We start from the raw sequence: 26,615 nt of genomic DNA, 5'->3' as shown, positions 1-26,615 counted from the left end.
AGTGATTTATTGAGAAGAGGAGAGAGGCAATGCAGTGTGAGGAGCGGCCGAGTCTGGGGCGTGGCCCATGCTTGCTGCTGCGTCTTGAATCTCGAGGGGAGCCGGATCTTGATCTGGAAAAAGACAACATTATTTTGAAAGAAGTAGGGAGCTCTGGGGGAAAGGAGCATGGGACACAACTGACAGCAGAGTAGGGCTGTCAGACATGGCTGAAAAACAATTGAATTCTCCACCTAAATATTATCAATATTCGAATTCTATTCAAATTTGAAAGGCATAATTTCAGTTAGGGGGAGAAAGCTTTTGGCTTCTCTCCTGAGGCCGCAGGAAGGTGCATAGAGCAGAATATTACTAATGCACGTTTATTAAAGCAATAAAACATGACTATCTGCGAAAAAGTGCATAATCTTTATGAACCAAATATAAATCAATTAAGTTGCTTAAACAATGGTGAACAAAACAGCATCATGTATGCATAGTTTAATATAAAGCGACGAGAGCCAATAAGACATGTTGCATGACTTTCTAAATATGCTGCTCTCGTGCGAGATACGAGACTAAAAGTGATGTCACTCTAGAAAATGTGCAAAATACGCCTTCTGTGTGCTACTGATAAGGCTGCCTAACACGCCTAAAATTCGAATGCATCGTATTGACAACCCTGCAGCAGAGGCAGCCTGACTTTAAGTAGGCCTCTGGGCTAGTGTCTGCCATGGGAGCTGGAGGCGACTGATAAGAAAAAGGGGGTCGTTAGAAAAGCCCAAGATGTGTGGGCCTGATTTGCAAGCGGAGGCAGCCTCACGCTTCCTTCAGCCATTGTAGACCACAGGAGTGGGGTTTTTTGACATCCTGAAAAGCCTGCGCAGCTAGCGGAGGCAGACTCACGCTAGTGTGTGCTATGGGAGCTGGAGGCCACTCAAAAGGAAAAGGATTAGAAGTAATGGGAGGTAAAGACTGAGATGTGAGGGCATGTGTTGCAAGCATAAGCAACTTTGTGCTCGTTTCAGCTTCTGTAGCTGTAGGCCGTGGAGGCTTGTGATATTCGGAGAAAAATAGCTGGAGAGCCTGTGCCGCTAGCGGAGGCAGACTCACGCTAGCGAGTGTTGTGGGAGCTGGAGACCACTGAAAAAGAAAGAGGGGTTGGAAGTAGCAGGAGAAAATATTTATGAAAATACATGTTTTTCTCTTAACCACGCGAAAGGGAGGAAGTATTGAAAAAGCTGGCCAGCCAAGCCGCACATCGGTTGGTAGTTCTGGAGCTGCAACATTCAGTGGGGTAGGTAGTGGGACTGCAGTGAGTGACTGAAGTGTACTGGGGTTTAGATTGGAGAGAAGGGTTAAAAAGAAGATAGAGAGGGGCCAAAACCATTTGTGGAGGCAGCCTCGCGCACGGATTAGCCTTTGGTGCTTAGGGAAGCATGTAGGAAGAGGTAGAAGGAAATGAGGGAGAAGGCCAATAAGCTTGCATTGCTGGCTGATGATGCCCTACTTGGATGTCTGTAGCAGGGGCTGCTGGCCATTGATGGGGAAAAGGAGTAGCGAAAGGATAAGTGTAAGGTGGCTAAGCTTGAGTGGCTAGCGGAGGCAGCCTCACGCTAGCGTCTGCCGGCAGAGGTAGAAGGAAGGGAATGCGAAGGATGGGAGTTTGGGAAGCTAAGCCAGCAGCATTGCATGTGGCGCTGTAGCTGAAGGCGCCGCAGTGATTTATTGAGAAGAGGAGAGAGGCAATGCAGTGTGAGGAGCGGCCGAGTCTGGGGCGTGGCCCATGCTTGCTGCTGCGTCTTGAATCTCGAGGGGAGCCGGATCTTGATCTGGAAAAAGACAACATTATTTTGAAAGAAGTAGGGAGCTCTGGGGGAAAGGAGCATGGGACACAACTGACAGCAGAGTAGGGCTGTCAGACATGGCTGAAAAACAATTGAATTCTCCACCTAAATATTATCAATATTCGAATTCTATTCAAATTTGAAAGGCATAATTTCAGTTAGGGGGAGAAAGCTTTTGGCTTCTCTCCTGAGGCCGCAGGAAGGTGCATAGAGCAGAATATTACTAATGCACGTTTATTAAAGCAATAAAACATGACTATCTGCGAAAAAGTGCATAATCTTTATGAACCAAATATAAATCAATTAAGTTGCTTAAACAATGGTGAACAAAACAGCATCATGTATGCATAGTTTAATATAAAGCGACGAGAGCCAATAAGACATGTTGCATGACTTTCTAAACATGCTTCTCTCGTGCGAGATACGAGACTAAAAGTGATGTCACTCTAGAAAATGTGCAAAATACGCCTTCTGTGTGCTACTGATAAGGCTGCCTAACACGCCTAAAATTCGAATGCATCGTATTGACAACCCTGCAGCAGAGGCAGCCTGACTTTAAATAGGCCTCTGGGCTAGTGTCTGCCATGGGAGCTGGAGGCGACTGATAAGAAAAAGGGGGTCGTTAGAAAAGCCCAAGATGTGTGGGCCTGATTTGCAAGCGGAGGCAGCCTCACGCTTCCTTCAGCCATTGTAGACCACAGGAGTGGGGTTTTTTGACATCCTGAAAAGCCTGCGCAGCTAGCGGAGGCAGACTCACGCTAGTGTGTGCAATGGGAGCTGGAGGCCACTCAAAAGGAAAAGGATTAGAAGTAATGGGAGGTAAAGACTGAGATGTGAGGGCATGTGTTGCAAGCATAAGCAACTTTGTGCTCGTTTCAGCTTCTGTAGCTGTAGGCCGTGGAGGCTTGTGATATTCGGAGAAAAATAGCTGGAGAGCCTGTGCCGCTAGCGGAGGCAGACTCACGCTAGCGAGTGTTGTGGGAGCTGGAGACCACTGAAAAAGAAAGAGGGGTTGGAAGTAGCAGGAGAAAATATTTATGAAAATACATGTTTTTCTCTTAACCACGCGAAAGGGAGGAAGTATTGAAAAAGCTGGCCAGCCAAGCCGCACATCGGTTGGTAGTTCTGGAGCTGCAACATTCAGTGGGGTAGGTAGTGGGACTGCAGTGAGTGACTGAAGTGTACTGGGGTTTAGATTGGAGAGAAGGGTTAAAAAGAAGATAGAGAGGGGCCAAAACCATTTGTGGAGGCAGCCTCGCGCACGGATTAGCCTTTGGTGCTTAGGGAAGCATGTAGGAAGAGGTAGAAGGAAATGAGGGAGAAGGCCAATAAGCTTGCATTGCTGGCTGATGATGCCCTACTTGGATGTCTGTAGCAGGGGCTGCTGGCCATTGATGGGGAAAAGGAGTAGCGAAAGGATAAGTGTAAGGTGGCTAAGCTTGAGTGGCTAGCGGAGGCAGCCTCACGCTAGCGTCTGCCGCCAGAGGTAGAAGGAAGGGAATGCGAAGGATGGGAGTTTGGGAAGCTAAGCCAGCAGCATTGCATGTGGCGCTGTAGCTGAAGGCGCCGCAGTGATTTATTGAGAAGAGGAGAGAGGCAATGCAGTGTGAGGAGCGGCCGAGTCTGGGGCGTGGCCCATGCTTGCTGCTGCGTCTTGAATCTCGAGGGGAGCCGGATCTTGATCTGGAAAAAGACAACATTATTTTGAAAGAAGTAGGGAGCTCTGGGGGAAAGGAGCATGGGACACAACTGACAGCAGAGTAGGGCTGTCAGACATGGCTGAAAAACAATTGAATTCTCCACCTAAATATTATCAATATCCGAATTCTATTCAAATTTGAAAGGCATAATTTCAGTTAGGGGGAGAAAGCTTTTGGCTTCTCTCCTGAGGCCGCAGGAAGGTGCATAGAGCAGAATATTACTAATGCACGTTTATTAAAGCAATAAAACATGACTATCTGCGAAAAAGTGCATAATCTTTATGAACCAAATATAAATCAATTAAGTTGCTTAAACAATGGTGAACAAAACAGCATCATGTATGCATAGTTTAATATAAAGCGACGAGAGCCAATAAGACATGTTGCATGACTTTCTAAACATGCTTCTCTCGTGCGAGATACGAGACTAAAAGTGATGTCACTCTAGAAAATGTGCAAAATACGCCTTCTGTGTGCTACTGATAAGGCTGCCTAACACACCTAAAATTCGAATGCATCGTATTGACAACCCTGCAGCAGAGGCAGCCTGACTTTAAATAGGCCTCTGGGCTAGTGTCTGCCATGGGAGCTGGAGGCGACTGATAAGAAAAAGGGGGTCGTTAGAAAAGCCCAAGATGTGTGGGCCTGATTTGCAAGCGGAGGCAGCCTCACGCTTCCTTCAGCCATTGTAGACCACAGGAGTGGGGTTTTTTGACATCCTGAAAAGCCTGCGCAGCTAGCGGAGGCAGACTCACGCTAGTGTGTGCTATGGGAGCTGGAGGCCACTCAAAAGGAAAAGGATTAGAAGTAATGGGAGGTAAAGACTGAGATGTGAGGGCATGTGTTGCAAGCATAAGCAACTTTGTGCTCGTTTCAGCTTCTGTAGCTGTAGGCCGTGGAGGCTTGTGATATTCGGAGAAAAATAGCTGGAGAGCCTGTGCCGCTAGCGGAGGCAGACTCACGCTAGCGAGTGTTTTGGGAGCTGGAGACCACTGAAAAAGAAAGAGGGGTTGGAAGTAGCAGGAGAAAATATTTATGAAAATACATGTTTTTCTCTTAACCACGCGAAAGGGAGGAAGTATTGAAAAAGCTGGCCAGCCAGGCCGCACATCGGTTGGTAGTTCTGGAGCTGCAACATTCAGTGGGGTAGGTAGTGGGACTGCAGTGAGTGACTGAAGTGTACTGGGGTTTAGATTGGAGAGAAGGGTTAAAAAGAAGATAGAGAGGGGCCAAAACCATTTGTGGAGGCAGCCTCGTGCACGGATTAGCCTTTGGTGCTTAGGGAAGCATGTAGGAAGAGGTAGAAGGAAATGAGGGAGAAGGCCAATAAGCTTGCATTGCTGGCTGATGATGCCCTACTTGGATGTCTGTAGCAGGGGCTGCTGGCCATTGATGGGGAAAAGGAGTAGCGAAAGGATAAGTGTAAGGTGGCTAAGCTTGAGTGGCTAGCGGAGGCAGCCTCACGCTAGCGTCTGCCGCCAGAGGTAGAAGGAAGGGAATGCGAAGGATGGGAGTTTGGGAAGCTAAGCCAGCAGCATTGCATGTGACGCTGTAGCTGAAGGCGCCGCAGTGATTTATTGAGAAGAGGAGAGAGGCAATGCAGTGTGAGGAGCGGCCGAGTCTGGGGCGTGGCCCATGCTTGCTGCTGCGTCTTGAATCTCGAGGGGAGCCGGATCTTGATCTGGAAAAAGACAACATTATTTTGAAAGAAGTAGGGAGCTCTGGGGGAAAGGAGCATGGGACACAACTGACAGCAGAGTAGGGCTGTCAGACATGGCTGAAAAACAATTGAATTCTCCACCTAAATATTATCAATATTCGAATTCTATTCAAATTTGAAAGGCATAATTTCAGTTAGGGGGAGAAAGCTTTTGGCTTCTCTCCTGAGGCCGCAGGAAGGTGCATAGAGCAGAATATTACTAATGCACGTTTATTAAAGCAATAAAACATGACTATCTGCGAAAAAGTGCATAATCTTTATGAACCAAATATAAATCAATTAAGTTGCTTAAACAATGGTGAACAAAACAGCATCATGTATGCATAGTTTAATATAAAGCGACGAGAGCCAATAAGACATGTTGCATGACTTTCTAAACATGCTTCTCTCGTGCGAGATACGAGACTAAAAGTGATGTCACTCTAGAAAATGTGCAAAATACGCCTTCTGTGTGCTACTGATAAGGCTGCCTAACACGCCTAAAATTCGAATGCATCGTATTGACAACCCTGCAGCAGAGGCAGCCTGACTTTAAATAGGCCTCTGGGCTAGTGTCTGCCATGGGAGCTGGAGGCGACTGATAAGAAAAAGGGGGTCGTTAGAAAAGCCCAAGATGTGTGGGCCTGATTTGCAAGCGGAGGCAGCCTCACGCTTCCTTCAGCCATTGTAGACCACAGGAGTGGGGTTTTTTGACATCCTGAAAAGCCTGCGCAGCTAGCGGAGGCAGACTCACGCTAGTGTGTGCAATGGGAGCTGGAGGCCACTCAAAAGGAAAAGGATTAGAAGTAATGGGAGGTAAAGACTGAGATGTGAGGGCATGTGTTGCAAGCATAAGCAACTTTGTGCTCGTTTCAGCTTCTGTAGCTGTAGGCCGTGGAGGCTTGTGATATTCGGAGAAAAATAGCTGGAGAGCCTGTGCCGCTAGCGGAGGCAGACTCACGCTAGCGAGTGTTGTGGGAGCTGGAGACCACTGAAAAAGAAAGAGGGGTTGGAAGTAGCAGGAGAAAATATTTATGAAAATACATGTTTTTCTCTTAACCACGCGAAAGGGAGGAAGTATTGAAAAAGCTGGCCAGCCAAGCCGCACATCGGTTGGTAGTTCTGGAGCTGCAACATTCAGTGGGGTAGGTAGTGGGACTGCAGTGAGTGACTGAAGTGTACTGGGGTTTAGATTGGAGAGAAGGGTTAAAAAGAAGATAGAGAGGGGCCAAAACCATTTGTGGAGGCAGCCTCGCGCACGGATTAGCCTTTGGTGCTTAGGGAAGCATGTAGGAAGAGGTAGAAGGAAATGAGGGAGAAGGCCAATAAGCTTGCATTGCTGGCTGATGATGCCCTACTTGGATGTCTGTAGCAGGGGCTGCTGGCCATTGATGGGGAAAAGGAGTAGCGAAAGGATAAGTGTAAGGTGGCTAAGCTTGAGTGGCTAGCGGAGGCAGCCTCACGCTAGCGTCTGCCGCCAGAGGTAGAAGGAAGGGAATGCGAAGGATGGGAGTTTGGGAAGCTAAGCCAGCAGCATTGCATGTGGCGCTGTAGCTGAAGGCGCCGCAGTGATTTATTGAGAAGAGGAGAGAGGCAATGCAGTGTGAGGAGCGGCCGAGTCTGGGGCGTGGCCCATGCTTGCTGCTGCGTCTTGAATCTCGAGGGGAGCCGGATCTTGATCTGGAAAAAGACAACATTATTTTGAAAGAAGTAGGGAGCTCTGGGGGAAAGGAGCATGGGACACAACTGACAGCAGAGTAGGGCTGTCAGACATGGCTGAAAAACAATTGAATTCTCCACCTAAATATTATCAATATCCGAATTCTATTCAAATTTGAAAGGCATAATTTCAGTTAGGGGGAGAAAGCTTTTGGCTTCTCTCCTGAGGCCGCAGGAAGGTGCATAGAGCAGAATATTACTAATGCACGTTTATTAAAGCAATAAAACATGACTATCTGCGAAAAAGTGCATAATCTTTATGAACCAAATATAAATCAATTAAGTTGCTTAAACAATGGTGAACAAAACAGCATCATGTATGCATAGTTTAATATAAAGCGACGAGAGCCAATAAGACATGTTGCATGACTTTCTAAACATGCTTCTCTCGTGCGAGATACGAGACTAAAAGTGATGTCACTCTAGAAAATGTGCAAAATACGCCTTCTGTGTGCTACTGATAAGGCTGCCTAACACACCTAAAATTCGAATGCATCGTATTGACAACCCTGCAGCAGAGGCAGCCTGACTTTAAATAGGCCTCTGGGCTAGTGTCTGCCATGGGAGCTGGAGGCGACTGATAAGAAAAAGGGGGTCGTTAGAAAAGCCCAAGATGTGTGGGCCTGATTTGCAAGCGGAGGCAGCCTCACGCTTCCTTCAGCCATTGTAGACCACAGGAGTGGGGTTTTTTGACATCCTGAAAAGCCTGCGCAGCTAGCGGAGGCAGACTCACGCTAGTGTGTGCTATGGGAGCTGGAGGCCACTCAAAAGGAAAAGGATTAGAAGTAATGGGAGGTAAAGACTGAGATGTGAGGGCATGTGTTGCAAGCATAAGCAACTTTGTGCTCGTTTCAGCTTCTGTAGCTGTAGGCCGTGGAGGCTTGTGATATTCGGAGAAAAATAGCTGGAGAGCCTGTGCCGCTAGCGGAGGCAGACTCACGCTAGCGAGTGTTTTGGGAGCTGGAGACCACTGAAAAAGAAAGAGGGGTTGGAAGTAGCAGGAGAAAATATTTATGAAAATACATGTTTTTCTCTTAACCACGCGAAAGGGAGGAAGTATTGAAAAAGCTGGCCAGCCAGGCCGCACATCGGTTGGTAGTTCTGGAGCTGCAACATTCAGTGGGGTAGGTAGTGGGACTGCAGTGAGTGACTGAAGTGTACTGGGGTTTAGATTGGAGAGAAGGGTTAAAAAGAAGATAGAGAGGGGCCAAAACCATTTGTGGAGGCAGCCTCGTGCACGGATTAGCCTTTGGTGCTTAGGGAAGCATGTAGGAAGAGGTAGAAGGAAATGAGGGAGAAGGCCAATAAGCTTGCATTGCTGGCTGATGATGCCCTACTTGGATGTCTGTAGCAGGGGCTGCTGGCCATTGATGGGGAAAAGGAGTAGCGAAAGGATAAGTGTAAGGTGGCTAAGCTTGAGTGGCTAGCGGAGGCAGCCTCACGCTAGCGTCTGCCGCCAGAGGTAGAAGGAAGGGAATGCGAAGGATGGGAGTTTGGGAAGCTAAGCCAGCAGCATTGCATGTGACGCTGTAGCTGAAGGCGCCGCAGTGATTTATTGAGAAGAGGAGAGAGGCAATGCAGTGTGAGGAGCGGCCGAGTCTGGGGCGTGGCCCATGCTTGCTGCTGCGTCTTGAATCTCGAGGGGAGCCGGATCTTGATCTGGAAAAAGACAACATTATTTTGAAAGAAGTAGGGAGCTCTGGGGGAAAGGAGCATGGGACACAACTGACAGCAGAGTAGGGCTGTCAGACATGGCTGAAAAACAATTGAATTCTCCACCTAAATATTATCAATATTCGAATTCTATTCAAATTTGAAAGGCATAATTTCAGTTAGGGGGAGAAAGCTTTTGGCTTCTCTCCTGAGGCCGCAGGAAGGTGCATAGAGCAGAATATTACTAATGCACGTTTATTAAAGCAATAAAACATGACTATCTGCGAAAAAGTGCATAATCTTTATGAACCAAATATAAATCAATTAAGTTGCTTAAACAATGGTGAACAAAACAGCATCATGTATGCATAGTTTAATATAAAGCGACGAGAGCCAATAAGACATGTTGCATGACTTTCTAAACATGCTTCTCTCGTGCGAGATACGAGACTAAAAGTGATGTCACTCTAGAAAATGTGCAAAATACGCCTTCTGTGTGCTACTGATAAGGCTGCCTAACACGCCTAAAATTCGAATGCATCGTATTGACAACCCTGCAGCAGAGGCAGCCTGACTTTAAATAGGCCTCTGGGCTAGTGTCTGCCATGGGAGCTGGAGGCGACTGATAAGAAAAAGGGGGTCGTTAGAAAAGCCCAAGATGTGTGGGCCTGATTTGCAAGCGGAGGCAGCCTCACGCTTCCTTCAGCCATTGTAGACCACAGGAGTGGGGTTTTTTGACATCCTGAAAAGCCTGCGCAGCTAGCGGAGGCAGACTCACGCTAGTGTGTGCAATGGGAGCTGGAGGCCACTCAAAAGGAAAAGGATTAGAAGTAATGGGAGGTAAAGACTGAGATGTGAGGGCATGTGTTGCAAGCATAAGCAACTTTGTGCTCGTTTCAGCTTCTGTAGCTGTAGGCCGTGGAGGCTTGTGATATTCGGAGAAAAATAGCTGGAGAGCCTGTGCCGCTAGCGGAGGCAGACTCACGCTAGCGAGTGTTGTGGGAGCTGGAGACCACTGAAAAAGAAAGAGGGGTTGGAAGTAGCAGGAGAAAATATTTATGAAAATACATGTTTTTCTCTTAACCACGCGAAAGGGAGGAAGTATTGAAAAAGCTGGCCAGCCAAGCCGCACATCGGTTGGTAGTTCTGGAGCTGCAACATTCAGTGGGGTAGGTAGTGGGACTGCAGTGAGTGACTGAAGTGTACTGGGGTTTAGATTGGAGAGAAGGGTTAAAAAGAAGATAGAGAGGGGCCAAAACCATTTGTGGAGGCAGCCTCGCGCACGGATTAGCCTTTGGTGCTTAGGGAAGCATGTAGGAAGAGGTAGAAGGAAATGAGGGAGAAGGCCAATAAGCTTGCATTGCTGGCTGATGATGCCCTACTTGGATGTCTGTAGCAGGGGCTGCTGGCCATTGATGGGGAAAAGGAGTAGCGAAAGGATAAGTGTAAGGTGGCTAAGCTTGAGTGGCTAGCGGAGGCAGCCTCACGCTAGCGTCTGCCGCCAGAGGTAGAAGGAAGGGAATGCGAAGGATGGGAGTTTGGGAAGCTAAGCCAGCAGCATTGCATGTGGCGCTGTAGCTGAAGGCGCCGCAGTGATTTATTGAGAAGAGGAGAGAGGCAATGCAGTGTGAGGAGCGGCCGAGTCTGGGGCGTGGCCCATGCTTGCTGCTGCGTCTTGAATCTCGAGGGGAGCCGGATCTTGATCTGGAAAAAGACAACATTATTTTGAAAGAAGTAGGGAGCTCTGGGGGAAAGGAGCATGGGACACAACTGACAGCAGAGTAGGGCTGTCAGACATGGCTGAAAAACAATTGAATTCTCCACCTAAATATTATCAATATCCGAATTCTATTCAAATTTGAAAGGCATAATTTCAGTTAGGGGGAGAAAGCTTTTGGCTTCTCTCCTGAGGCCGCAGGAAGGTGCATAGAGCAGAATATTACTAATGCACGTTTATTAAAGCAATAAAACATGACTATCTGCGAAAAAGTGCATAATCTTTATGAACCAAATATAAATCAATTAAGTTGCTTAAACAATGGTGAACAAAACAGCATCATGTATGCATAGTTTAATATAAAGCGACGAGAGCCAATAAGACATGTTGCATGACTTTCTAAACATGCTTCTCTCGTGCGAGATACGAGACTAAAAGTGATGTCACTCTAGAAAATGTGCAAAATACGCCTTCTGTGTGCTACTGATAAGGCTGCCTAACACACCTAAAATTCGAATGCATCGTATTGACAACCCTGCAGCAGAGGCAGCCTGACTTTAAATAGGCCTCTGGGCTAGTGTCTGCCATGGGAGCTGGAGGCGACTGATAAGAAAAAGGGGGTCGTTAGAAAAGCCCAAGATGTGTGGGCCTGATTTGCAAGCGGAGGCAGCCTCACGCTTCCTTCAGCCATTGTAGACCACAGGAGTGGGGTTTTTTGACATCCTGAAAAGCCTGCGCAGCTAGCGGAGGCAGACTCACGCTAGTGTGTGCTATGGGAGCTGGAGGCCACTCAAAAGGAAAAGGATTAGAAGTAATGGGAGGTAAAGACTGAGATGTGAGGGCATGTGTTGCAAGCATAAGCAACTTTGTGCTCGTTTCAGCTTCTGTAGCTGTAGGCCGTGGAGGCTTGTGATATTCGGAGAAAAATAGCTGGAGAGCCTGTGCCGCTAGCGGAGGCAGACTCACGCTAGCGAGTGTTTTGGGAGCTGGAGACCACTGAAAAAGAAAGAGGGGTTGGAAGTAGCAGGAGAAAATATTTATGAAAATACATGTTTTTCTCTTAACCACGCGAAAGGGAGGAAGTATTGAAAAAGCTGGCCAGCCAGGCCGCACATCGGTTGGTAGTTCTGGAGCTGCAACATTCAGTGGGGTAGGTAGTGGGACTGCAGTGAGTGACTGAAGTGTACTGGGGTTTAGATTGGAGAGAAGGGTTAAAAAGAAGATAGAGAGGGGCCAAAACCATTTGTGGAGGCAGCCTCGTGCACGGATTAGCCTTTGGTGCTTAGGGAAGCATGTAGGAAGAGGTAGAAGGAAATGAGGGAGAAGGCCAATAAGCTTGCATTGCTGGCTGATGATGCCCTACTTGGATGTCTGTAGCAGGGGCTGCTGGCCATTGATGGGGAAAAGGAGTAGCGAAAGGATAAGTGTAAGGTGGCTAAGCTTGAGTGGCTAGCGGAGGCAGCCTCACGCTAGCGTCTGCCGCCAGAGGTAGAAGGAAGGGAATGCGAAGGATGGGAGTTTGGGAAGCTAAGCCAGCAGCATTGCATGTGACGCTGTAGCTGAAGGCGCCGCAGTGATTTATTGAGAAGAGGAGAGAGGCAATGCAGTGTGAGGAGCGGCCGAGTCTGGGGCGTGGCCCATGCTTGCTGCTGCGTCTTGAATCTCGAGGGGAGCCGGATCTTGATCTGGAAAAAGACAACATTATTTTGAAAGAAGTAGGGAGCTCTGGGGGAAAGGAGCATGGGACACAACTGACAGCAGAGTAGGGCTGTCAGACATGGCTGAAAAACAATTGAATTCTCCACCTAAATATTATCAATATTCGAATTCTATTCAAATTTGAAAGGCATAATTTCAGTTAGGGGGAGAAAGCTTTTGGCTTCTCTCCTGAGGCCGCAGGAAGGTGCATAGAGCAGAATATTACTAATGCACGTTTATTAAAGCAATAAAACATGACTATCTGCGAAAAAGTGCATAATCTTTATGAACCAAATATAAATCAATTAAGTTGCTTAAACAATGGTGAACAAAACAGCATCATGTATGCATAGTTTAATATAAAGCGACGAGAGCCAATAAGACATGTTGCATGACTTTCTAAACATGCTTCTCTCGTGCGAGATACGAGACTAAAAGTGATGTCACTCTAGAAAATGTGCAAAATACGCCTTCTGTGTGCTACTGATAAGGCTGCCTAACACGCCTAAAATTCGAATGCATCGTATTGACAACCCTGCAGCAGAGGCAGCCTGACTTTAAATAGGCCTCTGGGCTAGTGTCTGCCATGGGAGCTGGAGGCGACTGATAAGAAAAAGGGGGTCGTTAGAAAAGCCCAAGATGTGTGGGCCTGATTTGCAAGCGGAGGCAGCCTCACGCTTCCTTCAGCCATTGTAGACCACAGGAGTGGGGTTTTTTGACATCCTGAAAAGCCTGCGCAGCTAGCGGAGGCAGACTCACGCTAGTGTGTGCAATGGGAGCTGGAGGCCACTCAAAAGGAAAAGGATTAGAAGTAATGGGAGGTAAAGACTGAGATGTGAGGGCATGTGTTGCAAGCATAAGCAACTTTGTGCTCGTTTCAGCTTCTGTAGCTGTAGGCCGTGGAGGCTTGTGATATTCGGAGAAAAATAGCTGGAGAGCCTGTGCCGCTAGCGGAGGCAGACTCACGCTAGCGAGTGTTGTGGGAGCTGGAGACCACTGAAAAAGAAAGAGGGGTTGGAAGTAGCAGGAGAAAATATTTATGAAAATACATGTTTTTCTCTTAACCACGCGAAAGGGAGGAAGTATTGAAAAAGCTGGCCAGCCAAGCCGCACATCGGTTGGTAGTTCTGGAGCTGCAACATTCAGTGGGGTAGGTAGTGGGACTGCAGTGAGTGACTGAAGTGTACTGGGGTTTAGATTGGAGAGAAGGGTTAAAAAGAAGATAGAGAGGGGCCAAAACCATTTGTGGAGGCAGCCTCGCGCACGGATTAGCCTTTGGTGCTTAGGGAAGCATGTAGGAAGAGGTAGAAGGAAATGAGGGAGAAGGCCAATAAGCTTGCATTGCTGGCTGATGATGCCCTACTTGGATGTCTGTAGCAGGGGCTGCTGGCCATTGATGGGGAAAAGGAGTAGCGAAAGGATAAGTGTAAGGTGGCTAAGCTTGAGTGGCTAGCGGAGGCAGCCTCACGCTAGCGTCTGCCGCCAGAGGTAGAAGGAAAGGAATGCGAAGGATGGGAGTTTGGGAAGCTAAGCCAGCAGCATTGCATGTGGCGCTGTAGCTGAAGGTGCCGCAGTGATTTATTGAGAAGAGGAGAGAGGCAATGCAGTGTGAGGAGCGGCCGAGTCTGGGGCGTGGCCCATGCTTGCTGCTGCGTCTTGAATCTCGAGGGGAGCCGGATCTTGATCTGGAAAAAGACAACATTATTTTGAAAGAAGTAGGGAGCTCTGGGGGAAAGGAGCATGGGACACAACTGACAGCAGAGTAGGGCTGTCAGACATGGCTGAAAAACAATTGAATTCTCCACCTAAATATTATCAATATCCGAATTCTATTCAAATTTGAAAGGCATAATTTCAGTTAGGGGGAGAAAGCTTTTGGCTTCTCTCCTGAGGCCGCAGGAAGGTGCATAGAGCAGAATATTACTAATGCACGTTTATTAAAGCAATAAAACATGACTATCTGCGAAAAAGTGCATAATCTTTATGAACCAAATATAAATCAATTAAGTTGCTTAAACAATGGTGAACAAAACAGCATCATGTATGCATAGTTTAATATAAAGCGACGAGAGCCAATAAGACATGTTGCATGACTTTCTAAACATGCTTCTCTCGTGCGAGATACGAGACTAAAAGTGATGTCACTCTAGAAAATGTGCAAAATACGCCTTCTGTGTGCTACTGATAAGGCTGCCTAACACACCTAAAATTCGAATGCATCGTATTGACAACCCTGCAGCAGAGGCAGCCTGACTTTAAATAGGCCTCTGGGCTAGTGTCTGCCATGGGAGCTGGAGGCGACTGATAAGAAAAAGGGGGTCGTTAGAAAAGCCCAAGATGTGTGGGCCTGATTTGCAAGCGGAGGCAGCCTCACGCTTCCTTCAGCCATTGTAGACCACAGGAGTGGGGTTTTTTGACATCCTGAAAAGCCTGCGCAGCTAGCGGAGGCAGACTCACGCTAGTGTGTGCTATGGGAGCTGGAGGCCACTCAAAAGGAAAAGGATTAGAAGTAATGGGAGGTAAAGACTGAGATGTGAGGGCATGTGTTGCAAGCATAAGCAACTTTGTGCTCGTTTCAGCTTCTGTAGCTGTAGGCCGTGGAGGCTTGTGATATTCGGAGAAAAATAGCTGGAGAGCCTGTGCCGCTAGCGGAGGCAGACTCACGCTAGCGAGTGTTTTGGGAGCTGGAGACCACTGAAAAAGAAAGAGGGGTTGGAAGTAGCAGGAGAAAATATTTATGAAAATACATGTTTTTCTCTTAACCACGCGAAAGGGAGGAAGTATTGAAAAAGCTGGCCAGCCAGGCCGCACATCGGTTGGTAGTTCTGGAGCTGCAACATTCAGTGGGGTAGGTAGTGGGACTGCAGTGAGTGACTGAAGTGTACTGGGGTTTAGATTGGAGAGAAGGGTTAAAAAGAAGATAGAGAGGGGCCAAAACCATTTGTGGAGGCAGCCTCGTGCACGGATTAGCCTTTGGTGCTTAGGGAAGCATGTAGGAAGAGGTAGAAGGAAATGAGGGAGAAGGCCAATAAGCTTGCATTGCTGGCTGATGATGCCCTACTTGGATGTCTGTAGCAGGGGCTGCTGGCCATTGATGGGGAAAAGGAGTAGCGAAAGGATAAGTGTAAGGTGGCTAAGCTTGAGTGGCTAGCGGAGGCAGCCTCACGCTAGCGTCTGCCGCCAGAGGTAGAAGGAAGGGAATGCGAAGGATGGGAGTTTGGGAAGCTAAGCCAGCAGCATTGCATGTGGCGCTGTAGCTGAAGGCGCCGCAGTGATTTATTGAGAAGAGGAGAGAGGCAATGCAGTGTGAGGAGCGGCCGAGTCTGGGGCGTGGCCCATGCTTGCTGCTGCGTCTTGAATCTCGAGGGGAGCCGGATCTTGATCTGGAAAAAGACAACATTATTTTGAAAGAAGTAGGGAGCTCTGGGGGAAAGGAGCATGGGACACAACTGACAGCAGAGTAGGGCTGTCAGACATGGCTGAAAAACAATTGAATTCTCCACCTAAATATTATCAATATTCGAATTCTATTCAAATTTGAAAGGCATAATTTCAGTTAGGGGGAGAAAGCTTTTGGCTTCTCTCCTGAGGCCGCAGGAAGGTGCATAGAGCAGAATATTACTAATGCACGTTTATTAAAGCAATAAAACATGACTATCTGCGAAAAAGTGCATAATCTTTATGAACCAAATATAAATCAATTAAGTTGCTTAAACAATGGTGAACAAAACAGCATCATGTATGCATAGTTTAATATAAAGCGACGAGAGCCAATAAGACATGTTGCATGACTTTCTAAACATGCTTCTCTCGTGCGAGATACGAGACTAAAAGTGATGTCACTCTAGAAAATGTGCAAAATACGCCTTCTGTGTGCTACTGATAAGGCTGCCTAACACGCCTAAAATTCGAATGCATCGTATTGACAACCCTGCAGCAGAGGCAGCCTGACTTTAAGTAGGCCTCTGGGCTAGTGTCTGCCATGGGAGCTGGAGGCGACTGATAAGAAAAAGGGGGTCGTTAGAAAAGCCCAAGATGTGTGGGCCTGATTTGCAAGCGGAGGCAGCCTCACGCTTCCTTCAGCCATTGTAGACCACAGGAGTGGGGTTTTTTGACATCCTGAAAAGCCTGCGCAGCTAGCGGAGGCAGACTCACGCTAGTGTGTGCTATGGGAGCTGGAGGCCACTCAAAAGGAAAAGGATTAGAAGTAATGGGAGGTAAAGACTGAGATGTGAGGGCATGTGTTGCAAGCATAAGCAACTTTGTGCTCGTTTCAGCTTCTGTAGCTGTAGGCCGTGGAGGCTTGTGATATTCGGAGAAAAATAGCTGGAGAGCCTGTGCCGCTAGCGGAGGCAGACTCACGCTAGCGAGTGTTTTGGGAGCTGGAGACCACTGAAAAAGAAAGAGGGGTTGGAAGTAGCAGGAGAAAATATTTATGAAAATACATGTTTTTCTCTTAACCACGCGAAAGGGAGGAAGTATTGAAAAAGCTGGCCAGCCAGGCCGCACATCGGTTGGTAGTTCTGGAGCTGCAACATTCAGTGGGGTAGGTAGTGGGACTGCAGTGAGTGACTGAAGTGTACTGGGGTTTAGATTGGAGAGAAGGGTTAAAAAGAAGATAGAGAGGGGCCAAAACCATTTGTGGAGGCAGCCTCGCGCACGGATTAGCCTTTGGTGCTTAGGGAAGCATGTAGGAAGAGGTAGAAGGAAATGAGGGAGAAGGCCAATAAGCTTGCATTGCTGGCTGATGATGCCCTACTTGGATGTCTGTAGCAGGGGCTGCTGGCCATTGATGGGGAAAAGGAGTAGCGAAAGGATAAGTGTAAGGTGGCTAAGCTTGAGTGGCTAGCGGAGGCAGCCTCACGCTAGCGTCTGCCGCCAGAGGTAGAAGGAAGGGAATGCGAAGGATGGGAGTTTGGGAAGCTAAGCCAGCAGCATTGCATGTGACGCTGTAGCTGAAGGCGCCGCAGTGATTTATTGAGAAGAGGAGAGAGGCAATGCAGTGTGAGGAGCGGCCGAGTCTGGGGCGTGGCCCATGCTTGCTGCTGCGTCTTGAATCTCGAGGGGAGCCGGATCTTGATCTGGAAAAAGACAACATTATTTTGAAAGAAGTAGGGAGCTCTGGGGGAAAGGAGCATGGGACACAACTGACAGCAGAGTAGGGCTGTCAGACATGGCTGAAAAACAATTGAATTCTCCACCTAAATATTATCAATATTCGAATTCTATTCAAATTTGAAAGGCATAATTTCAGTTAGGGGGAGAAAGCTTTTGGCTTCTCTCCTGAGGCCGCAGGAAGGTGCATAGAGCAGAATATTACTAATGCACGTTTATTAAAGCAATAAAACATGACTATCTGCGAAAAAGTGCATAATCTTTATGAACCAAATATAAATCAATTAAGTTGCTTAAACAATGGTGAACAAAACAGCATCATGTATGCATAGTTTAATATAAAGCGACGAGAGCCAATAAGACATGTTGCATGACTTTCTAAACATGCTTCTCTCGTGCGAGATACGAGACTAAAAGTGATGTCACTCTAGAAAATGTGCAAAATACGCCTTCTGTGTGCTACTGATAAGGCTGCCTAACACGCCTAAAATTCGAATGCATCGTATTGACAACCCTGCAGCAGAGGCAGCCTGACTTTAAATAGGCCTCTGGGCTAGTGTCTGCCATGGGAGCTGGAGGCGACTGATAAGAAAAAGGGGGTCGTTAGAAAAGCCCAAGATGTGTGGGCCTGATTTGCAAGCAGAGGCAGCCTCACGCTTCCTTCAGCCATTGTAGACCACAGGAGTGGGGTTTTTTGACATCCTGAAAAGCCTGCGCAGCTAGCGGAGGCAGACTCACGCTAGTGTGTGCTATGGGAGCTGGAGGCCACTCAAAAGGAAAAGGATTAGAAGTAATGGGAGGTAAAGACTGAGATGTGAGGGCATGTGTTGCAAGCATAAGCAACTTTGTGCTCGTTTCAGCTTCTGTAGCTGTAGGCCGTGGAGGCTTGTGATATTCGGAGAAAAATAGCTGGAGAGCCTGTGCCGCTAGCGGAGGCAGACTCACGCTAGCGAGTGTTGTGGGAGCTGGAGACCACTGAAAAAGAAAGAGGGGTTGGAAGTAGCAGGAGAAAATATTTATGAAAATACATGTTTTTCTCTTAACCACGCGAAAGGGAGGAAGTATTGAAAAAGCTGGCCAGCCAGGCCGCACATCGGTTGGTAGTTCTGGAGCTGCAACATTCAGTGGGGTAGGTAGTGGGACTGCAGTGAGTGACTGACGTGTACTGGGGTTTAGATTGGAGAGAAGGGTTAAAAAGAAGATAGAGAGGGGCCAAAACCATTTGTGGAGGCAGCCTCGCGCACGGATTAGCCTTTGGTGCTTAGGGAAGCATGTAGGAAGAGGTAGAAGGAAATGAGGGAGAAGGCCAATAAGCTTGCATTGCTGGCTGATGATGCCCTACTTGGATGTCTGTAGCAGGGGCTGCTGGCCATTGATGGGGAAAAGGAGTAGCGAAAGGATAAGTGTAAGGTGGCTAAGCTTGAGTGGCTAGCGGAGGCAGCCTCACGCTAGCGTCTGCCGCCAGAGGTAGAAGGAAGGGAATGCGAAGGATGGGAGTTTGGGAAGCTAAGCCAGCAGCATTGCATGTGGCGCTGTAGCTGAAGGCGCCGCAGTGATTTATTGAGAAGAGGAGAGAGGCAATGCAGTGTGAGGAGCGGCCGAGTCTGGGGCGTGGCCCATGCTTGCTGCTGCGTCTTGAATCTCGAGGGGAGCCGGATCTTGATCTGGAAAAAGACAACATTATTTTGAAAGAAGTAGGGAGCTCTGGGGGAAAGGAGCATGGGACACAACTGACAGCAGAGTAGGGCTGTCAGACATGGCTGAAAAACAATTGAATTCTCCACCTAAATATTATCAATATTCGAATTCTATTCAAATTTGAAAGGCATAATTTCAGTTAGGGGGAGAAAGCTTTTGGCTTCTCTCCTGAGGCCGCAGGAAGGTGCATAGAGCAGAATATTACTAATGCACGTTTATTAAAGCAATAAAACATGACTATCTGCGAAAAAGTGCATAATCTTTATGAACCAAATATAAATCAATTAAGTTGCTTAAACAATGGTGAACAAAACAGCATCATGTATGCATAGTTTAATATAAAGCGACGAGAGCCAATAAGACATGTTGCATGACTTTCTAAACATGCTTCTCTCGTGCGAGATACGAGACTAAAAGTGATGTCACTCTAGAAAATGTGCAAAATACGCCTTCTGTGTGCTACTGATAAGGCTGCCTAACACGCCTAAAATTCGAATGCATCGTATTGACAACCCTGCAGCAGAGGCAGCCTGACTTTAAGTAGGCCTCTGGGCTAGTGTCTGCCATGGGAGCTGGAGGCGACTGATAAGAAAAAGGGGGTCGTTAGAAAAGCCCAAGATGTGTGGGCCTGATTTGCAAGCGGAGGCAGCCTCACGCTTCCTTCAGCCATTGTAGACCACAGGAGTGGGGTTTTTTGACATCCTGAAAAGCCTGCGCAGCTAGCGGAGGCAGACTCACGCTAGTGTGTGCTATGGGAGCTGGAGGCCACTCAAAAGGAAAAGGATTAGAAGTAATGGGAGGTAAAGACTGAGATGTGAGGGCATGTGTTGCAAGCATAAGCAACTTTGTGCTCGTTTCAGCTTCTGTAGCTGTAGGCCGTGGAGGCTTGTGATATTCGGAGAAAAATAGCTGGAGAGCCTGTGCCGCTAGCGGAGGCAGACTCACGCTAGCGAGTGTTTTGGGAGCTGGAGACCATTGAAAAAGAAAGAGGGGTTGGAAGTAGCAGGAGAAAATATTTATGAAAATACATGTTTTTCTCTTAACCACGCGAAAGGGAGGAAGTATTGAAAAAGCTGGCCAGCCAGGCCGCACATCGGTTGGTAGTTCTGGAGCTGCAACATTCAGTGGGGTAGGTAGTGGGACTGCAGTGAGTGACTGAAGTGTACTGGGGTTTAGATTGGAGAGAAGGGTTAAAAAGAAGATAGAGAGGGGCCAAAACCATTTGTGGAGGCAGCCTCGCGCACGGATTAGCCTTTGGTGCTTAGGGAAGCATGTAGGAAGAGGTAGAAGGAAATGAGGGAGAAGGCCAATAAGCTTGCATTGCTGGCTGATGATGCCCTACTTGGATGTCTGTAGCAGGGGCTGCTGGCCATTGATGGGGAAAAGGAGTAGCGAAAGGATAAGTGTAAGGTGGCTAAGCTTGAGTGGCTAGCGGAGGCAGCCTCACGCTAGCGTCTGCCGCCAGAGGTAGAAGGAAGGGAATGCGAAGGATGGGAGTTTGGGAAGCTAAGCCAGCAGCATTGCATGTGACGCTGTAGCTGAAGGCGCCGCAGTGATTTATTGAGAAGAGGAGAGAGGCAATGCAGTGTGAGGAGCGGCCGAGTCTGGGGCGTGGCCCATGCTTGCTGCTGCGTCTTGAATCTCGAGGGGAGCCGGATCTTGATCTGGAAAAAGACAACATTATTTTGAAAGAAGTAGGGAGCTCTGGGGGAAAGGAGCATGGGACACAACTGACAGCAGAGTAGGGCTGTCAGACATGGCTGAAAAACAATTGAATTCTCCACCTAAATATTATCAATATTCGAATTCTATTCAAATTTGAAAGGCATAATTTCAGTTAGGGGGAGAAAGCTTTTGGCTTCTCTCCTGAGGCCGCAGGAAGGTGCATAGAGCAGAATATTACTAATGCACGTTTATTAAAGCAATAAAACATGACTATCTGCGAAAAAGTGCATAATCTTTATGAACCAAATATAAATCAATTAAGTTGCTTAAACAATGGTGAACAAAACAGCATCATGTATGCATAGTTTAATATAAAGCGACGAGAGCCAATAAGACATGTTGCATGACTTTCTAAACATGCTTCTCTCGTGCGAGATACGAGACTAAAAGTGATGTCACTCTAGAAAATGTGCAAAATACGCCTTCTGTGTGCTACTGATAAGGCTGCCTAACACGCCTAAAATTCGAATGCATCGTATTGACAACCCTGCAGCAGAGGCAGCCTGACTTTAAATAGGCCTCTGGGCTAGTGTCTGCCATGGGAGCTGGAGGCGACTGATAAGAAAAAGGGGGTCGTTAGAAAAGCCCAAGATGTGTGGGCCTGATTTGCAAGCAGAGGCAGCCTCACGCTTCCTTCAGCCATTGTAGACCACAGGAGTGGGGTTTTTTGACATCCTGAAAAGCCTGCGCAGCTAGCGGAGGCAGACTCACGCTAGTGTGTGCTATGGGAGCTGGAGGCCACTCAAAAGGAAAAGGATTAGAAGTAATGGGAGGTAAAGACTGAGATGTGAGGGCATGTGTTGCAAGCATAAGCAACTTTGTGCTCGTTTCAGCTTCTGTAGCTGTAGGCCGTGGAGGCTTGTGATATTCGGAGAAAAATAGCTGGAGAGCCTGTGCCGCTAGCGGAGGCAGACTCACGCTAGCGAGTGTTGTGGGAGCTGGAGACCACTGAAAAAGAAAGAGGGGTTGGAAGTAGCAGGAGAAAATATTTATGAAAATACATGTTTTTCTCTTAACCACGCGAAAGGGAGGAAGTATTGAAAAAGCTGGCCAGCCAGGCCGCACATCGGTTGGTAGTTCTGGAGCTGCAACATTCAGTGGGGTAGGTAGTGGGACTGCAGTGAGTGACTGAAGTGTACTGGGGTTTAGATTGGAGAGAAGGGTTAAAAAGAAGATAGAGAGGGGCCAAAACCATTTGTGGAGGCAGCCTCGCGCACGGATTAGCCTTTGGTGCTTAGGGAAGCATGTAGGAAGAGGTAGAAGGAAATGAGGGAGAAGGCCAATAAGCTTGCATTGCTGGCTGATGATGCCCTACTTGGATGTCTGTAGCAGGGGCTGCTGGCCATTGATGGGGAAAAGGAGTAGCGAAAGGATAAGTGTAAGGTGGCTAAGCTTGAGTGGCTAGCGGAGGCAGCCTCACGCTAGCGTCTGCCGCCAGAGGTAGAAGGAAGGGAATGCGAAGGATGGGAGTTTGGGAAGCTAAGCCAGCAGCATTGCATGTGGCGCTGTAGCTGAAGGCGCCGCAGTGATTTATTGAGAAGAGGAGAGAGGCAATGCAGTGTGAGGAGCGGCCGAGTCTGGGGCGTGGCCCATGCTTGCTGCTGCGTCTTGAATCTCGAGGGGAGCCGGATCTTGATCTGGAAAAAGACAACATTATTTTGAAAGAAGTAGGGAGCTCTGGGGGAAAGGAGCATGGGACACAACTGACAGCAGAGTAGGGCTGTCAGACATGGCTGAAAAACAATTGAATTCTCCACCTAAATATTATCAATATTCGAATTCTATTCAAATTTGAAAGGCATAATTTCAGTTAGGGGGAGAAAGCTTTTGGCTTCTCTCCTGAGGCCGCAGGAAGGTGCATAGAGCAGAATATTACTAATGCACGTTTATTAAAGCAATAAAACATGACTATCTGCGAAAAAGTGCATAATCTTTATGAACCAAATATAAATCAATTAAGTTGCTTAAACAATGGTGAACAAAACAGCATCATGTATGCATAGTTTAATATAAAGCGACGAGAGCCAATAAGACATGTTGCATGACTTTCTAAACATGCTTCTCTCGTGCGAGATACGAGACTAAAAGTGATGTCACTCTAGAAAATGTGCAAAATACGCCTTCTGTGTGCTACTGATAAGGCTGCCTAACACGCCTAAAATTCGAATGCATCGTATTGACAACCCTGCAGCAGAGGCAGCCTGACTTTAAGTAGGCCTCTGGGCTAGTGTCTGCCATGGGAGCTGGAGGCGACTGATAAGAAAAAGGGGGTCGTTAGAAAAGCCCAAGATGTGTGGGCCTGATTTGCAAGCGGAGGCAGCCTCACGCTTCCTTCAGCCATTGTAGACCACAGGAGTGGGGTTTTTTGACATCCTGAAAAGCCTGCGCAGCTAGCGGAGGCAGACTCACGCTAGTGTGTGCTATGGGAGCTGGAGGCCACTCAAAAGGAAAAGGATTAGAAGTAATGGGAGGTAAAGACTGAGATGTGAGGGCATGTGTTGCAAGCATAAGCAACTTTGTGCTCGTTTCAGCTTCTGTAGCTGTAGGCCGTGGAGGCTTGTGATATTCGGAGAAAAATAGCTGGAGAGCCTGTGCCGCTAGCGGAGGCAGACTCACGCTAGCGAGTGTTTTGGGAGCTGGAGACCACTGAAAAAGAAAGAGGGGTTGGAAGTAGCAGGAGAAAATATTTATGAAAATACATGTTTTTCTCTTAACCACGCGAAAGGGAGGAAGTATTGAAAAAGCTGGCCAGCCAGGCCGCACATCGGTTGGTAGTTCTGGAGCTGCAACATTCAGTGGGGTAGGTAGTGGGACTGCAGTGAGTGACTGAAGTGTACTGGGGTTTAGATTGGAGAGAAGGGTTAAAAAGAAGATAGAGAGGGGCCAAAACCATTTGTGGAGGCAGCCTCGCGCACGGATTAGCCTTTGGTGCTTAGGGAAGCATGTAGGAAGAGGTAGAAGGAAATGAGGGAGAAGGCCAATAAGCTTGCATTGCTGGCTGATGATGCCCTACTTGGATGTCTGTAGCAGGGGCTGCTGGCCATTGATGGGGAAAAGGAGTAGCGAAAGGATAAGTGTAAGGTGGCTAAGCTTGAGTGGCTAGCGGAGGCAGCCTCACGCTAGCGTCTGCCGCCAGAGGTAGAAGGAAGGGAATGCGAAGGATGGGAGTTTGGGAAGCTAAGCCAGCAGCATTGCATGTGGCGCTGTAGCTGAAGGCGCCGCAGTGATTTATTGAGAAGAGGAGAGAGGCAATGCAGTGTGAGGAGCGGCCGAGTCTGGGGCGTGGCCCATGCTTGCTGCTGCGTCTTGAATCTCGAGGGGAGCCGGATCTTGATCTGGAAAAAGACAACATTATTTTGAAAGAAGTAGGGAGCTCTGGGGGAAAGGAGCATGGGACACAACTGACAGCAGAGTAGGGCTGTCAGACATGGCTGAAAAACAATTGAATTCTCCACCTAAATATTATCAATATTCGAATTCTATTCAAATTTGAAAGGCATAATTTCAGTTAGGGGGAGAAAGCTTTTGGCTTCTCTCCTGAGGCCGCAGGAAGGTGCATAGAGCAGAATATTACTAATGCACGTTTATTAAAGCAATAAAACATGACTATCTGCGAAAAAGTGCATAATCTTTATGAACCAAATATAAATCAATTAAGTTGCTTAAACAATGGTGAACAAAACAGCATCATGTATGCATAGTTTAATATAAAGCGACGAGAGCCAATAAGACATGTTGCATGACTTTCTAAACATGCTTCTCTCGTGCGAGATACGAGACTAAAAGTGATGTCACTCTAGAAAATGTGCAAAATACGCCTTCTGTGTGCTACTGATAAGGCTGCCTAACACGCCTAAAATTCGAATGCATCGTATTGACAACCCTGCAGCAGAGGCAGCCTGACTTTAAGTAGGCCTCTGGGCTAGTGTCTGCCATGGGAGCTGGAGGCGATTGTTAAGAAAAAGGGGGTCGTTAGAAAAGCCCAAGATGTGTGGGCCTGATTTGCAAGCGGAGGCAGCCTCACGCTTCCTTCAGCCATTGTAGACCACAGGAGTGGGGTTTTTTGACATCCTGAAAAGCCTGCGCAGCTAGCGGAGGCAGACTCACGCTAGTGTGTGCTATGGGAGCTGGAGGCCACTCAAAAGGAAAAGGATTAGAAGTAATGGGAGGTAAAGACTGAGATGTGAGGGCATGTGTTGCAAGCATAAGCAACTTTGTGCTCGTTTCAGCTTCTGTAGCTGTAGGCCGTGGAGGCTTGTGATATTCGGAGAAAAATAGCTGGAGAGCCTGTGCCGCTAGCGGAGGCAGACTCACGCTAGCGAGTGTTGTGGGAGCTGGAGACCACTGAAAAAGAAAGAGGGGTTGGAAGTAGCAGGAGAAAATATTTATGAAAATACATGTTTTTCTCTTAACCACGCGAAAGGGAGGAAGTATTGAAAAAGCTGGCCAGCCAAGCCGCACATCGGTTGGTAGAGACTTGAAGAGGGGTGCCTAGTAGTATGCACAACACATGCAAAGTGGGTTGCATTTGTTCAATGATGATATAAATAGTTCTTTATGATACACCTTAGTTGTTAGTTTGCACCTATAATTGTTAATTTAGGTACAACGATTTCAAAAAATTAAGTTCAAACAATGTTTTACATCTTATCTGTCTATCAGAGTAATGTGCAATTTAAAATACAGGTAAAATGCTAGTTGAATTTAATACGGAAAATGAATCATTACCTTGTGTGCTCTTTGACGCAGTTTGCGTCATGGTTGCCGACATGACATCGCCATCCATAATGTCATCGCATTGTTTAACAATTTTTTTTTGCAACAAATGATGCAAACCATGTTGATGTTTGCAACACGGCCTGCGCCGCTACCGGAGGCAGCCTCGCGCTGACTGCTACGAGAGCTGGAGCTCGAGCTATATACGGCACTGCGGCCGGAAGAACTGCGGAGAAAAGAAGTGAGTGAGTGAGGTTTCGCTGCGGTGAGAACTGGGGTGCGGCATAGGCTCGTTTGAGGCCTGGCGCTGCGACCCAGCGCTCTAAGGGAGCCGGGTCTTGTACGGGACAATGATGGTGGAGAGTGAGGCAAGATCGGGGCTTTGCTCGATCTATTGGCCGCCTTGCGCCTGGAGTGGATTTAGGAGTGTGGTTGGCTAATTTGCAGTGTAACGAATGGATCGCACGTATCTGCTTTGCTTGCCCTCCGCGGGAATGATTGGTCAGAATAAATCAGCGTTTGCTTCTGGCTTAAATACTGCCCACTTCCGATCAGAGAATATATTGGAATGGCCGAATGAGACGAGGATGTCGGTTGAGGCGAGGTTAAGCCTCAGCTTTGTGTAGCATTGTGTGGCTGGTCGAGCGGAGCAACGGCTGCGATGAAGCCTGGTGCTCGGCGGTGGTGACTGATGGAAAAGAAGTGAGCCTAGAGCTTGCAGATTGCGATGGAGGTTCTTTCATTTTCCAGAAAAAGATGCGTCTGTGATATAATAGCAAAGGAGCAAAACCGAATGCTAAAACTGTAGAGAGAATGAAGGTAAGATGGCTTGGTCTATTTATAGAAGTTCGCTCTCAGCTGATAGGATAGACTGTGTGATTGCTGATGGTGAATTGGCCGTGTTAATTATCTGCGCGTGCTTCTCCCGAAATTTGTTAATAAAACATCACATAATGATATTCTAAGGAATTGTATGTTTTTAATTTTATAGCAACGGTTTGGACAGAACCCTTTTCTAGTCTAACATGACAGTGCCTCTGTGTATACGGCAAGGTTCAAAAAGAAGTGATTGATTCAGACAGTGTGGAAGAACTTGACTGGTCTGATTAAAACCAATCTCAGCTGAACATCTCTAGTGTGACTTTATATGCAGACCTTGAGCCATAAACTCATCACCAAACACCAATGACATGTATATGAGTAGTAATTTTAGACACTTTCAAAACTCTTGCAACAGATATGGAAATACAGTTTTTAAATACGTGAATTATGCTTCCATCTTTGTTGCCACAGTTTTGGAAGTGCCTTCTGTTCTAAAGAAGGGGGTGTCCCAATACTAATGTCCATAT

At 47.4% G+C, this 26,615-nt stretch overlaps 2 protein-coding genes across 2 annotated transcripts in view; one reads left to right on the top strand and one right to left on the bottom strand.

Moving 5' to 3' along the window:
* Positions 1–26,615, bottom strand: part of LOC306849602 (indoleamine 2,3-dioxygenase 2-like) — a 74,506-nt gene that overhangs the window by 45,165 nt on the left and 2,726 nt on the right. The gene's annotated exons all lie outside the window — the stretch shown is intronic.
* Positions 10,986–26,615, top strand: part of LOC306849603 (uncharacterized protein) — a 35,866-nt gene continuing 20,236 nt past the window's right edge. Inside the window, exon 1 of the mRNA XM_079384765.1 lies at positions 10,986–11,135. The gene's annotated coding sequence lies outside the window, so the exon portion shown is untranslated. The remainder of the gene's footprint in view (positions 11,136–26,615) is intronic.

Source organism: Barbus barbus, assembly GCF_936440315.1.
Source record: "Barbus barbus genome assembly, chromosome: 29".
Classification (NCBI taxonomy): Eukaryota; Metazoa; Chordata; class Actinopteri; order Cypriniformes; family Cyprinidae; genus Barbus; species Barbus barbus.
This window is presented reverse-complemented; position numbering and strand designations above follow the sequence as displayed.